The following is a 15,165-nucleotide window of genomic DNA, read 5'->3' as shown; positions in this document are numbered from 1 at the left end:
GTTGACACATGTCATCGGTTCCCAATTGCGCAGATCGATGCTCATGCTGTTGATCACTGGATTGTCTGGTCAAGAGTCGATTATTTACAGACCGCCGCCATATAGCTGGAATATTGCTGAGTGCGGCGTACAACTAAACTCACTCACTCACTGTGAGCACGTATAGAGAAAGATGATGTTTTTTCAGATTCTAAAAGGGAAAGGCGTTAGCTGATATCAAAGTAAATAATAAAAAGTAAATGGATATTTCAAAATGCTTCATTAATTTTTGTATGGACCATCAAGTCGAAAATGCGTTATTTCAGGATTTAGATAGAATTCCGCCTTGTTCAAAGTTCACTAGACTGAAAAAGGGATGTATATTTGCTGACAAGGGTCGTGACTGAATGTTAATATCATAGATACTTACCTTGACTTGCACAAGTCTCTAGGGTAATAATTGATAGTTTATATGATAATTTCTAAAAAGTAAAAACAACAGACTGTCGTCCGCATATCCTGATTTACCTCTGTAGGAGAAGGAATTACCATACATCCAAGGGCTTAGCATTAAGTACAGCCTTGGAGCTAGGCTAACACACACCAGGCACTGGTCGATTTCTGACGTACAAGACAAGCTGTTGTATAAATGTGACACATATTGTTGGATAACTTATCAAATACCTAACAACAACAGTTTTAAATACAGCTCCAAATGACTCACGTTGTAAATGGACCCGACATTAGAGACTAGTTTAGACACAGCAGCAGTTGGTATCGCCCTGATTTTCACTGATCCATCAGTAAAATTGACATCAATATGTTGCCATCTGACTTTCAAATCTGTTTCGCGGTTCTCAAGATCCACTTAGATCCTACCTAGGATAAATACATTATCTTACATGTGTACTTGTATCCTACATTGGATCAATACATTCTTACAGGTGTACTTGTATCCTACCTTGGATCAATACATTCTTACAGGTGTACTTGTATCCTACATTGGATCAATACATTCTTACAGGTGTACTTGTATCCTACCTTGGATCAATACATTCTTACAGGTGTACTTGTATCCTACATTGGAACAACACATTCTTACAGCCGTACTTGTATCCTACCTTGGATCAATACATTCTTACAGGTGTACTTGTATCCTACCTTGGATTAATACATTCTTACAGGTGTACTTGTATACTACCTTGGATTAATACATTGTCGTACAGGTATACTTGTATCCTACCTTGGATCAATACATTCTTACAGGTGTACTTGTATCCTACGTTGGATCAATACATTCTTACAGGTGTACTTGTATCCTACATTGGATCAATACATTCTTACAGGTGTACTTGTATCCTACATTGGATCAATACATTCTTACAGGTGTACTTGTATCCTACATTGGATTAATACATTGTCGTACAGGTATACTTGTATCCTACCTTGGATCAATACATTATCTTACATGTGTACTTGAATCCTACATTGGATCAATACATTCTTACAGGTGTACTTGTATCCTACCTTGGATCAATACATTCTTACAGATGTACTTGTATCCTACATTGGATTGATACATTCTTACAGGTGTACTTGTATCCTACCTTGGATTAATACATTCTTACAGGTGAACTTGTATCCTACCTTGGATTAATACATTGTCGTACAGGTGTACTTGTATCCTACCTTGGATCAATACATTCTTACAGGTGTACTTGTATCCTACATTGGATCAATACATTCTTACAGGTATACTTGTATCCTACATTGGATCAATACATTCTTACAGGTGTACTTGTATCCTACCTTGGATCAATACATTCTTACAGGTGTACTTGTATCCTACCTTGGATTAATACATTCTTACAGGTGTACTTGTATCCTACCTTGGATTAATACATTGTCGTACAGGTGTACTTGTATCCTACCTTGGATCAATACATTCTTACAGGTGTACTTGTATCCTACCTTGGATCAATACATTCTTACATGTGTACTTGTATCCTACCTTGGATCAATACATTCTTACAGGTGTACTTGTATCCTACATTGGATCAATACATTCTTACATGTGTACTTGTATCCTACATTGGATCAATAAATTCTTACAGGTGTACTTGTATCCTACATTGGATCAATACATTCTTACAGGTGTACTTGTATCCTACCTTGGATCAATACATTCTTACATGTGTACTTGTATCCTACATTGGATCAATACATTCTTACAGGTGTACTTGTATCCTACATTGGATCAATAAATTCTTACATGTGTACTTGTATCCTACCTTGGATCAATACATTCTTACATGTGTACTTGTATCCTACCTTGGATCAATACATCCTTACATATGTACTTGTATCCTACCTTGGATCAATACATTCTTACAGGTGTACTTGTATCCTACATTGGATCAATACATTCTTACATGTGTACTTGTATCCTACATTGGATCAATACATTATCTTACATGTGTACTTGTATCCTACATTGGATCAATACATTATCTTACATGTGTACTTGTATCCTACATTGGATCAATACATTATCTTACATGTGTACTTGTATCCTACATTGGATCAATACATTATCTTACATGTGTACCTGTATCCTACATTGGATCAATACATTCTTACATGTGTACTTGTATCCTACCTTGGATCAATACATTCTTACAGGTGTACTTGTATCCTACATTGGATCAATACATTCTTACATGTATACTAGTATCCTACCTTGGATCAATACATTCTTACAGGTGTACTTGTATCCTACCTTGGATCAATACATTCTTACAGGTGTACTTGTATCCTACCTTGGATTAATACATTCTTACAGGTGTACTTGTATCCTACCTTGGATTAATACATTGTCGTACAGGTGTACTTGTATCCTACCTTGGATCAATACATTCTTACAGGTATACTTGTACCCTACATTGGATCAATACATTCTTACAGGTGTACTTGTATCCTACCTTGGATCAATACATTCTTACAGGTGTACTTGTATCCTACCTTGGATTAATACATTCTTACAGGTGTACTTGTATCCTACCTTGGATTAATACATTGTCGTACAGGTGTACTTGTATCCTACCTTGGAAAAATACATTCTTACAGGTGTACTTGTATACTACCTTGGATCAATACATTCTTACAGGTGTACTTGTATCCTACATTGGATCAATACATTCTTACAGGTGTACTTGTATCCTACATTGGATCAATACATTCTTACAGGTGTACTTGTATCCTACATTAGATTAATACATTCTTACAGGTGTACTTGTATCCTACCTTGGATCAATACATTCTTACAGGTGTACTTGTATCCTACCTTGGATCAATACATTCTTGCATGTGTACTTGTATCCTACCTTGGATTAATACATTCTTACATGTGTACTTGTATCCTACATTGGATCAATACATTCTTACAGGTGTACTTGTATCCTACATTGGATCAATACATTCTTACAGGTGTACTTGTATCCTACATTGGATCAATACATTCTTACAGGTGTACTTGTATCCTACCTGGATCAATACATTCTTACAGGTGTACTTGTATCCTACCTTGGATCAATACATTCTTACATGTGTACTTGTATCCTACCTTGGATCAATACATTCTGACATGTGTACTTGTATCCTACCTTGGATCAATACATTCTTACAGGTGTACTTGTATCCTACCTTGGATTAATACATTCTCACAGGTGTACTTGTATCCAACCTTGGATTAATACATTGTCGTACAGGTGTACTTGTATCCTACCTTGGATCAATACATTCTTACAGGTGTACTTGTATCCTACATTGGATCAATACATTCTTACAGGTATACTTGTATCCTACATTGGATCAATACATTCTTACAGGTGTACTTGTATCCTACCTTGGATCAATACATTCTTACAGGTGTACTTGTATCCTACCTTGGATCAATACATTCTTACAGGTATACTTGTATCCTACCTTGGATCAATACATTCTTACAGGTGTACTTGTATCCTACATTGGATCAATACATTCTTACAGGTGTACTTGTATCCTACCTTGGATCAATACATTCTTACAGGTGTACTTGTATCCTACCTTGGATCAATACATTCTTACAGGTGTACTTGTATCCTACCTTTGATTAATACATTCTCACAGGTGTACTTGTATCCTACCTTGGATTAATACATTGTCGTACAGGTGTACTTGTATCCTACCTTGGATCAATACATTCTTACAGGTGTACTTGTATCCTACCTTGGATCAATACATTCTTACATGTGTACTTGTATCCTACATTGGATCAATACATTCTTACATGTGTACTTGTATCCTACCTTGGATCAATACATTCTTACAGATGTACTTGTATCCTACCTTGGATTAATACATCCTTACAGGTGTACTTGTATCCTACATTGGATCAATACATTCTTACAGGTATACTTGCATCCTACATTGGATCAATACATTCTTACAGGTGTACTTGTATCCTACCTTGGATCAATACATTCTTACAGGTGTACTTGTATCCTACCTTGGATCAATACATTCTTACAGGTGTACTTGTATCCTACATTGGATCAATACATTCTTACAGGTGTACTTGTATCCTACCTTTGATCAATACATTCTTACAGGTGTACTTGTATCCTACCTTGGATCAATACATTCTTACAGGTGTGTGCTTGTATCCTGCACCTTGGATTGATACATTCTTACAGGTGTACTTGTATCCCACCTTGGATTAATACATTGTCGTACAGGTGTACTTGTATCCTACCTTGGATCAATACATTCTTACAGGTGTACTTGTATCCTACCTTGGATCAATACATTCTTACAGGTGTACTTGTATCCTACCTTGGATCAATACATTCTTACAGGTGTACTTGTATCCTACATTGGATCAATACATTCTTACATGTGTACTTGTATCCTACATTGGATCAATACATTCTTACAGGTGTACTTGTATCCTACATTGGATCAATACATTCTTACATGTGTACTTGTATTCTACATTGGATCAATACATTCTTACAGGTGTACTTGTATCCTACCTTGGATTAATACATTCTTACAGGTGTACTTGTATCCTACCTTGGATTGATACATTCTTACAGGTGTACTTGTATCCTACCTTGGATTAATACATTGTCGTACAGGTGTACTTGTATCCTACCTTGGATCAATACATTCTTACAGGTGTACTTGTATCCTACCTTGGATCAATACATTCTTACAGGTGTACTTGTATCCTACCTTGGATCAATACATTCTTACAGGTGTACCTGTATCCTACATTGGATCAATACATTCTTACAGGTGTACTTGTATCCTACATTGGATCAATACATTCTTACAGGTGTACTTGTATCCTACATTGGATCAATACATTCTTACATGTGTACTTGTATTCTACATTGGATCAATACATTCTTACAGGTGTACTTGTATCCTACCTTGGATTAATACATTCTTACAGGTATACTTGTATTCTACATTGGATCAATACATTCTTACAGGTGTACTTGTATCCTACCTTGGATTAATACATTCTTACAGGTGTACTTGTATCCTACCTTGGATCAATACATTCCTACATGTGTACTTGTATCCTACCTTGGATCAATACATTCTTACAGGTGTACTTGTATCCTACCTTGGATCAATACATTCTTACAGGTGTACTTGTATCCTACATTGGATCAATACATTCTTACATGTGTACTTGTATCCTACCTTGGATCAATACATTCTTACATGTGTACTTGTATCCTACCTTGGATTAATACATCCTTACAGGTGTACTTGTATCCTACATTGGATCAATACATTCTTACAGGTATACTTGTATCCTACCTTGGATCAATACATTCTTACAGGTGTACTTGTATCCTACCTTGGATCAATACATTCTTACAGGTGTACTTGTATCCTACATTGGATCAATACATTCTTACAGGTATACTTGTATCCTACATTGGATCAATACATTCTTACAGGTGTACTTGTATCCTACCTTGGATCAATACATTCTTGCATGTGTACTTGTATCCTACCTTGGATCAATACATTCTTACAGGTGTACTTGTATCCTACATTGGATCAATACATTCTTACATGTGTACTTGTATCCTACATTGGATCAATACATTCTTACATGTGTACTTGTATCCTACCTTGGATCAATGCATCCTTACAGGTGTACTTGTATCCTACATTGGATCAATACATTCTTACAGGTGTACTTGTATCCTACCTTGGATCAATACATTCTTACAGGTGTACTTGTATCCTACCTTGGATCAATACATCCTTACAGGTGTACTTGTATCCTACCTTGGATCAATACATTCTTACAGGTGTACTTGTATCCTACCTTGGATCAATACATTCTTACAGGTGTACTTGTATCCTACCTTGGATTAAAACATCCTTACAGGTGTACTTGTATCCTACATTGGATCAATGCATTCTTACAGGTATACTTGTATCCTACCTTGGATCAATACATTCTTACAGGTGTACTTGTATCCTACCTTGGATCAATACATTCTTACAGGTGTAATTGTATCCTACATTGGATCAATACATTCTTACAGGTATACTTGTATCCTACATTGGATCAATACATTCTTACAGGTGTACTTGTATCCTACATTGGATCAATACATTCTTGCATGTGTACTTGTATCCTACATTGGATCAATACATTCTTACAGGTGTACTTGTATCCTACATTGGATCAATACATTCTTACATGTGTACTTGTATCCTACATTGGATCAATACATTCTTATATGTGTACTTGTATCCTACATTGGATCAATACATCCCTACAGGTGTACTTGTATCCTACATTGGATCAATACATTCTTACAGGTGTACTTGTATCCTACCTTGGATCAATACATTCTTACAGGTGTACTTGTATCCTACCTTGGATCAATACATTCTTACAGGTGTACTTGTATCCTACATTGGATCAATACATCCTTACAGGTGTGCTTGTATCCTACCTTGGATCAATACATTCTTACAGGTGTACTTGTATCCTACCTTGGATCAATACATTCTTACAGGTGTACTTGTATCCTACGTTGGATCAATACATTCTTACAGGTGTACTTGTATCCTACATTGGATCAATACATTCTTACAGGTGTACTTGTATCCTACATTGGATCAATACATTCTTACAGGTGTACTTGTATCCTACATTGGATCAATACATTTTTACAGGTGTACTTGTATCCTACCTTGGATCAATACATTCTTACAGGTGTACTTGTATCCTACCTTGGATCAATACATTCTTACAGGTGTACTTGTATCCTACCTTGGATCAATACATTCTTACAGGTATACTTGTATCCTACATTGGATCAATACATTCTTACAGGTGTACTTGTATCCTACATTGGATCAATAGATTCTTACAGGTGTACTTGTATCCTACCTTGGATCAATACATTCTTACAGGTGTACTTGTATCCTACATTGGATCAATACATTCTTACATGTGTACTTGTATCCTACATTGGATCAATACATTCTTACAGGTGTACTTGTATCCTACGTTGGATCAATACATTCTTACAGGTGTACTTGTATCCTACATTGGATCAATACATTCTTACATGTGTACTTGTATCCTACCTTGGATCAATACATCCTTTCAGGTGTACTTGTATCCTACATTGGATCAATACATTCTTACAGGTGTACTTGTATCCTACCTTGGATCAATACATTCTTACAGGTGTACTTGTATCCTACCTTGGATCAATACATTCTTACAGGTGTACTTGTATCCTACCTTGGATCAATACATTCTTACAGGTATACTTGTATCCTACATTGGATCAATACATTCTTACAGGTGTACTTGTTAGCTTGTATCCTACATTGGATCAATACATTCTTACATGTGTACTTGTATCCTACCTTGGATCAATACATTCTTACAGGTGTACTTGTATCCTACCTTGGATCAATACATTCTTACAGGTGTACTTGTATACTACCTTGGATTAATACATTCTCACAGGTGTACTTGTATCCTACCTTGGATTAATACATTGTCGTACAGGTGTACTTGTATCCTACCTTGGATCAATACATTCTTACAGGTGTACTTGTATCCTACCTTGGATCAATACATTCTTACATGTGTACTTGTATCCTACCTTGGATCAATACATTCTTACAGGTGTACTTGTATCCTACATTGGATCAATACATTCTTACATGTGTACTTGTATCCTACATTGGATCAATACATTCTTACAGGTATACTTGTATCCTACATTGGATCAATACATTCTTACAGGTGTACTTGTATCCTACATTGGATCAATACATTCTTACAGGTGTACTTGTATCCTACCTTGGATCAATACATTCTTACAGGTGTACTTGTATCCTACCTTGGATTAATACATTGTCTTACATTGATACATTGTGTCACAGGTGTACTGGTATCCTACCTTCCGGGTGATACATTGTGTCACAGGTGTACTTGTATCCTACATTGAGGGATATATTGTGTCACAGGTGTACTTGTATCCTACCTAATGTGATATATTGTTCAAAGGTATCAGCCTGTTGGACTTTGATGTTTGGTAATACTTCACAGCCATAGAGACTAGTTTTGAGAATCATTCACGTCCAGATTTTAACACAAGTGATTGGATGTAGGCCAGAATCATTCAGTCCAATAGATCTAAGTGAGTTTACATTCTGTCTTGCTTTCTGAAAATACTTTTCACTTCTAGTTTTTGTTGAGTGGTTAGGGATATCATGTGTCACAGGTGTACCTGTATCTTACCTTCCGGGTGATATATTGTGTCACAGGTGTACTTGTATCCTCCCTAATGTGATATATTGTGTCGAAGGTGAACTTGTATCCTACTCTGGACGGATATATTGTGCCAAAGGTGTACTTGTATCTTACGTTCCGGGAGATATATTGTGTCACAGGTGTACTTGTATCCTACCTTCCGGGTGATACATTGTGCCACGGGTGTACTTGTATCCTACCTAATGTGATATATTGTGTCACAGGTGTACTTGTATCCTACCTTCCGGATGATACATTGTGCCACGGGTGTACTTGTATCCTACCTAATGTGATATATTGTGTCACAGGTGTACTTGTATCCTACCTAATGTGATATGTTGTGTCACAGGTGTACTTGTATCCTACCTTTGAGGATTTTTTGTGTCACAGGTGTACTGGTATCTTACGTTCCGGGAGATATATTGTGTCACAGGTGTCCTTGTATCCTACCTTCCGGGTGATACATTGTGCCAAGGGTGTACTTGTATCCTACATTGGGGGGATATATTGTGCCAAAGGTGTACTTGTATTCTACCTAATGTGATATGTTGTGTCACAGGTGTACTTGTATCCTACCTTGGAGGATATATTGTGTCACAGGTGTACTGGTATCTTACGTTCCGGGAGATATGTTGTGTCACAGGTGTACTTGTATCCTACCTTCCGGGTGATACATTGTGCCACGGGTGTACCTGTATCTTACCTAAATTATATTCAAAACTGTACATCAATATATATGCAAATCTAAACGATTCCAGTAGTCTTCTCTCTATACACCTTTTGTATTATAGCATTTCCCCCTGTTATCTTTCAGTCTTTCTCTGTCTCTGTTTCTCATAATTGCTTGTGATGTAATTAGTTATTGTAAATATCTTCGGCGAGGGGTTTAATAAGTTGAAAGAACTTGTCCCCGATCCTTTTCACATTGTGAATAAAATATGTTTAAACTAAAAAACCCTACCTAATGTGATATATTGTGTCACAGGTGTACTTGTATCCTACCTTCCGGGTGATACATTGTGCCAAAGGTGTACTTGTATCCTACCTAATGTGACACATTGTGCCAAAGGTGTTCTTGTATCCTACCTAATGTGATACATTGTGTCACAGGTGTACTTGTATCCTACCTAATTTGATATATTGTGCCACAGGTGTACTTGTATCCTACCTAATGTGATACATTGTGTCACAGGTGTACTTGTATCCTACCTTATGTGATACATTGTGCCACAGGTGTACTTGTATCCTACCTTATGTGATATATTGTGTCACAGGTGTACTTGTATCCTACCTTATGTGATACATTGTGCCACAGGTGTACTTGTATCCTCCCTAATGTGATATATTGTGTCACAGGTGTACTTGTATCCTACCTTCCGGGTGATACATTGTGCCTCAGGTGTACTTGTTTCCTACCTTATGTGATACATTGTGCCACAGGTGTACTTGTATCCTACCTTATGTGATATATTGTGTCACAGGTGTACTTGTATCCTACCTTATGTGATACATTGTGCCACAGGTGTACTTGTATCCTCCCTAATGTGATATATTGTGTCACAGGTGTACTTGTATCCTACCTTCCGGGTGATACATTGTGCCTCAGGTGTACTTGTTTCCTACCTAATGTGATATATTGTGTCACAGGTGTACTTGTTTCCTACATTGGGGGGATATTTTTGTGCCACAGGTGTACTTGTATCCTACCTAATGTGATATGTTGTGTCACAAGTGTACTTGTATCCAACATTGGGGGAATATATTGTGTCACAGGTGAACTTGTATCCTACATTGGGGGATATTTTGTGTCAGATGTGCACTTGTATCCTACCTAATGTGATATATTGTGTCATAGGTGTACTTGTATCCTACAATGGTGTGATATATTGTGTCACAGGTGTTTATTTTTATCCTACCTTCCAGGCGATACATTGTGTCACAGGTGTACTTGTATCCTACCTTGGGGGGATATATTGTGTCAAAGGTGTACTTGTATCCTTCCTTGGGGTGATACATTGTGTCACAGCTGAATTTGTATCCTACCTTCCGAGTGATACATTGTGTCACATGTGTAGTTTTATCCTACATTGGGGGGATATCTTGTGTCACAGGTGTACTTGTATCCTACCTTCCGGGTGATACATTGTGCCTCAGGTGTACTTGTTTCCTACCTAATGTGATATATTGTGTCACAGGTGTACTTGTTTCCTACTTTGGGGGGATATTTTGTGCCACAGGTGTACTTGTATATTACCTAATGTGATATGTTGTGTCACAAGCGTACTTGTATCCAACATTGGGGGAATATATTGTGTCACAGGTGAACTTGTATCCTACATTGGGGGATATTTTGTGTCAGATGTGCACTTGTATCCTACCTAATGTGTTATATTGTGTCATAGGTGTACTTGTATCCTACAATGGTGTGATATATTGTGTCACAGGTGTTTTCTTTTTATCCTACCTTCCAGGCAATACATTGTGTCACAGGTGTACTTGTATCCTACCTTGGGGGGATATATTGTGTCAAAGGTGTACTTGTATCCTTCCTTGGGGTGATACATTGTGTCACAGCTGAATTTGTATCCTACCTTCCGAGTGATACATTGTGTCACATGTGTAGTTTTATCCTACATTGGGGGGATATCTTGTCTCACAGGTGTACTTGTATCATACTTTCCGGGTGATACAATGTGCCAAAAGTGTACTTGTATCCTACCTAATGTGATATATTGCGTCACAGGTGTACTTGTATCCTTTTGGGGATATAATGTGCCACAGCTGTACTTGTATCCTACCTTGTGTGATATATTGTGTAACATGTGTACTTGTATCCTACATTCGGGGATACATTGTGTCACAGGTGTACTTGTATCCTACCCAATGTAATATATTGTGTCACAAGTGTACGTGTATCCTACCTTGGGTTGGTATATTGTGTCACAGGTGTTTTTGTATCCTACCTTCCATGTGATACATTGTGTCACAGGTGTACTTGTATCCTACCTTCCAGGTGATACATTGTGTCACAGGTGTACTTGTATCCTACCTTGCGGGTGATACATTGTGCTAAAGGTTTACTTGTATCCTACCTTCTTGGTGATACATTGTGTCACAGGCGTACTTGTATCCTACCCAATGTGATTTATTGTGTCACAAGTGTACTTGTATCCTACCTTGGGTTGGTATATTGTGTCACAGGTGTTTTTGTATCCTACCTTCCAGGTGATACATTGTGTCACAGGTGTACTTGTTTCCTACCTTCTGGGTGATACATTGTGCTAAAGGTGTACTTGTATCCTACCTTGCGGGTGATACATTGTGTCACAGGTGTACTTGTATCCTACCTTCTGGGTGATACACTGTGTCACATGTGTACTTGTTTCCTACATTGGGGGGATATATTGTGTCACAGGTGTACTGGTGTCCATCTTGGATGAAATCTATAATTGTAAAATTGAGTCGTTCCCCTGGTATCACCCCAACCTAGGACACAATGCATGAACCCAACATACTTGGGTATCAAGTATGCAATCGGTCGCGGGACCAAGACAGATAAAGCAAAACTAACTGTGTTAGAGCAAGAAATGACCCCAGTATGGAGGTAATAATAAAATTGAGCTTAATTGGTTGTGTCTTTTCCATGAACTATATATACTACCTATCAAACGTTTAGTTTCACTAGTGTAAATGTAACCACTAACTTCTGTCAACTGTTCCAAACTAGATTTTGCAAAATATTCCACGCTGTTTAAAGGTACTGTTTACACATGAACTGATGTATTGTTAAACATATCCGTAACGTTGGAAAGATTATTGTCATGAGTTCATGCCTATATGATGAAACTCAGTGAAAATTAACAAAATCTTAACAAAACTTTACACCAATGCAGCTGTTCACATGCACGATATTTGCACATGCTTTTCAGCAATTTGATGCATGATCCTCGTGCAGTTCATCGGCATAAGGTTTGCAGTTGGTTCCCCCAAGTTAGTGGAGAAATGAAAACTATATATATATACACACACACACACATAACATATAGAGAGTGCTTTAAGATAGTCTAAACTTTTGATGGGTAGTCTATATATATTGCCAAATGTGGTGTTTTAAACTGTACACAGATGTCAAGTCAATGATAATTCTAGTATTGACACCTGACGGCATGAAATAAACGTATTTGCTGGTTATTACTATTTATGAGGCCACAGGCATTAAGGTAGACTAATATGGACTCGAGGTGAACGTTATTAATAATATTTGCCTGTTACCATAAAACTGAATAATTTTATTCGAAACATAATCCACGCTGACGACATTCCCAACACAACACGTATACACTAGCTCACTTGAGATGACTTGATCCACACAGGTGTACCTGTTTCCGACCTGGTGTGATACATTGTGTCACAGATGTACTTGTTTCCGACCTGGTGTGATACATTGTGTCACAGATGTACTTGTTTCCGACCTGGTGTGATACATTGTGTCACAGATGTACTTGTTTCCGACCTGGTGTGATACATTGTGTCACAAATGTACTTCTTTCCGACCTGGTGTGAGGCATTGTGTCACAGATGTACTTCTTTCCGACCCGGTGTAATACATTGTGTCACAGGTGTACTTGTTTCCGACATGGTGTAATATATTGTGTCACAGGTGTACTTGTTTCCGACCTCGTGTAATATATTGTGTCACAGGTGTATTTGTTTCCGACCTGGTGTGATAAATTCTGTCAAAGGTGTTCTTGTTTCCGACGAGGTGTGATATATTGTGTCACAGGTGTACTTGTTTCTGACCTGGTGTGATATATTGTGTCACAGATGTACTTGTTTCCGACGAGGTGTGATATATTGTGTCACAGGTGTACTTGTTTCCGACATGGTGTGATGCATTGTGTCACATGGGCACTTGTATCCTACCTAGGGGTGTTACAGAGAATCGCAGGGGTACTGGTGTCCTACCTTAGCGTGATACATTGTGTCGCAGGGGTACTGGTGTCCTATTTTCTCGAGTTTCACAAAACCCGCGCAACAGGGAGTTGTTTCCAAACCATTGGACCAAAACGTCGACGTCCCCCTGGTCATCACAGAGGACAATATTCTCGCTGTTTAAGTAAACTACAGTTGTCGCCTCACTGACCGTTCAGTCTGTAGCTGACAGACATCGTCAGATTGTTGAAACGCTATGTTGTGTACTACGGCAAAATCAATATCTGTTCATCATCCTGTAAAAATGTATCAATGTGATCTGAGATAATACATATCGGGCGTGTAAGTGAAAACATGGCATCGCATATATCTATATCGGGAATGTCTTTTCTTTGATGTTATTCACCACCCACAAATGTATATTGTTATATGTGATGTTAATGATTGTAACATTCATAGACCAACAGATTTGGGGCTGGTGTGGAGTTACAGGGGTTCGAGGGTACGTATCTTGCACTTGTATGCTTTTGCTGAATCGTATTAAAACCCATCCTTCCCCGAACTGTACCATATCGTTTCCACGGGCAATAGACGCACGTTGTTAACCTCTCACTGCATGCTCGGGCAGAGGACGCCTCTACCTGCCATCGGAACTAACACCGTGACAGAACCTGTGGATGTGTGTAACATTAGAACATACCTTTGACAGGTGTCCTGTTGTCTTATCCTGAACAGCAATGCCTAACACATCTAATGGGTGCCGGTCACACATGGGCCGGGTCAACCTCAACGCTCTTCAATCCCAAATCCATGGAATTCATTCACGCGTAAACTATCGTGGCAGTAACTAGGTCGTCCTGCTTGGCAAGGCGCTGTGTTAATATGTACACTGGAGTTATCAATGTATACCGGCAGTCGCTGACGTGGACAGACGCATTGGTGTGTGTGTTGGGTAGAGCGTTGTGTTCCACTACTGTTCGATATTTAACTCTGCAGGTATCAGAATGAATAATAAGTTATGCATAAACTATGCATGTGTGCGACAAATTACATGTTTTTAAATTTGGTGCTTTGACGTTTCCAATTGCAATTAATATGAAATGAAGAAATATGGATGTAAAGAAATTCCTTTCTGCTTGAAATGGACGTCGATATATGGTTGAATAATACCGATGCGACGTAAAACTCAATCTCACTCACTCGATCACGTAGAAATCAAGTTTGCAATCGGTCTTTGGAACGAGGCAACCAAAATTGTGTTTTATTGGTTGAACAACGTCTTTTTCAAGAAATGTAATGTGGCGTGTTACCTACACACAGATGTCACATCAGTAACGAGTCCCACATGTTATGTATACATCGCACACGCCAACTCATCTAAATGGTAATGTCCTCAT

General features: G+C 38.1%; 1 protein-coding gene across 1 annotated transcript in view; it reads right to left on the bottom strand.

Moving 5' to 3' along the window:
* Positions 1-14,683, bottom strand: part of LOC124289607 (monocarboxylate transporter 12-like) — a 64,683-nt gene extending 50,000 nt beyond the window's left edge. The window contains exon 1 of the mRNA XM_046726200.1: positions 14,469-14,683. The gene's annotated coding sequence lies outside the window, so the exon portion shown is untranslated. The remainder of the gene's footprint in view (positions 1-14,468) is intronic.
* Between the last annotated feature and the right edge of the window lie 482 nt (positions 14,684-15,165).

This window comes from Haliotis rubra, unplaced genomic scaffold (assembly GCF_003918875.1).
Source record: "Haliotis rubra isolate DU_JTF1 unplaced genomic scaffold, ASM391887v1 Scf444, whole genome shotgun sequence".
In the NCBI taxonomy this organism is placed as follows: domain Eukaryota; kingdom Metazoa; phylum Mollusca; class Gastropoda; order Lepetellida; family Haliotidae; genus Haliotis; species Haliotis rubra.
This window is presented reverse-complemented; position numbering and strand designations above follow the sequence as displayed.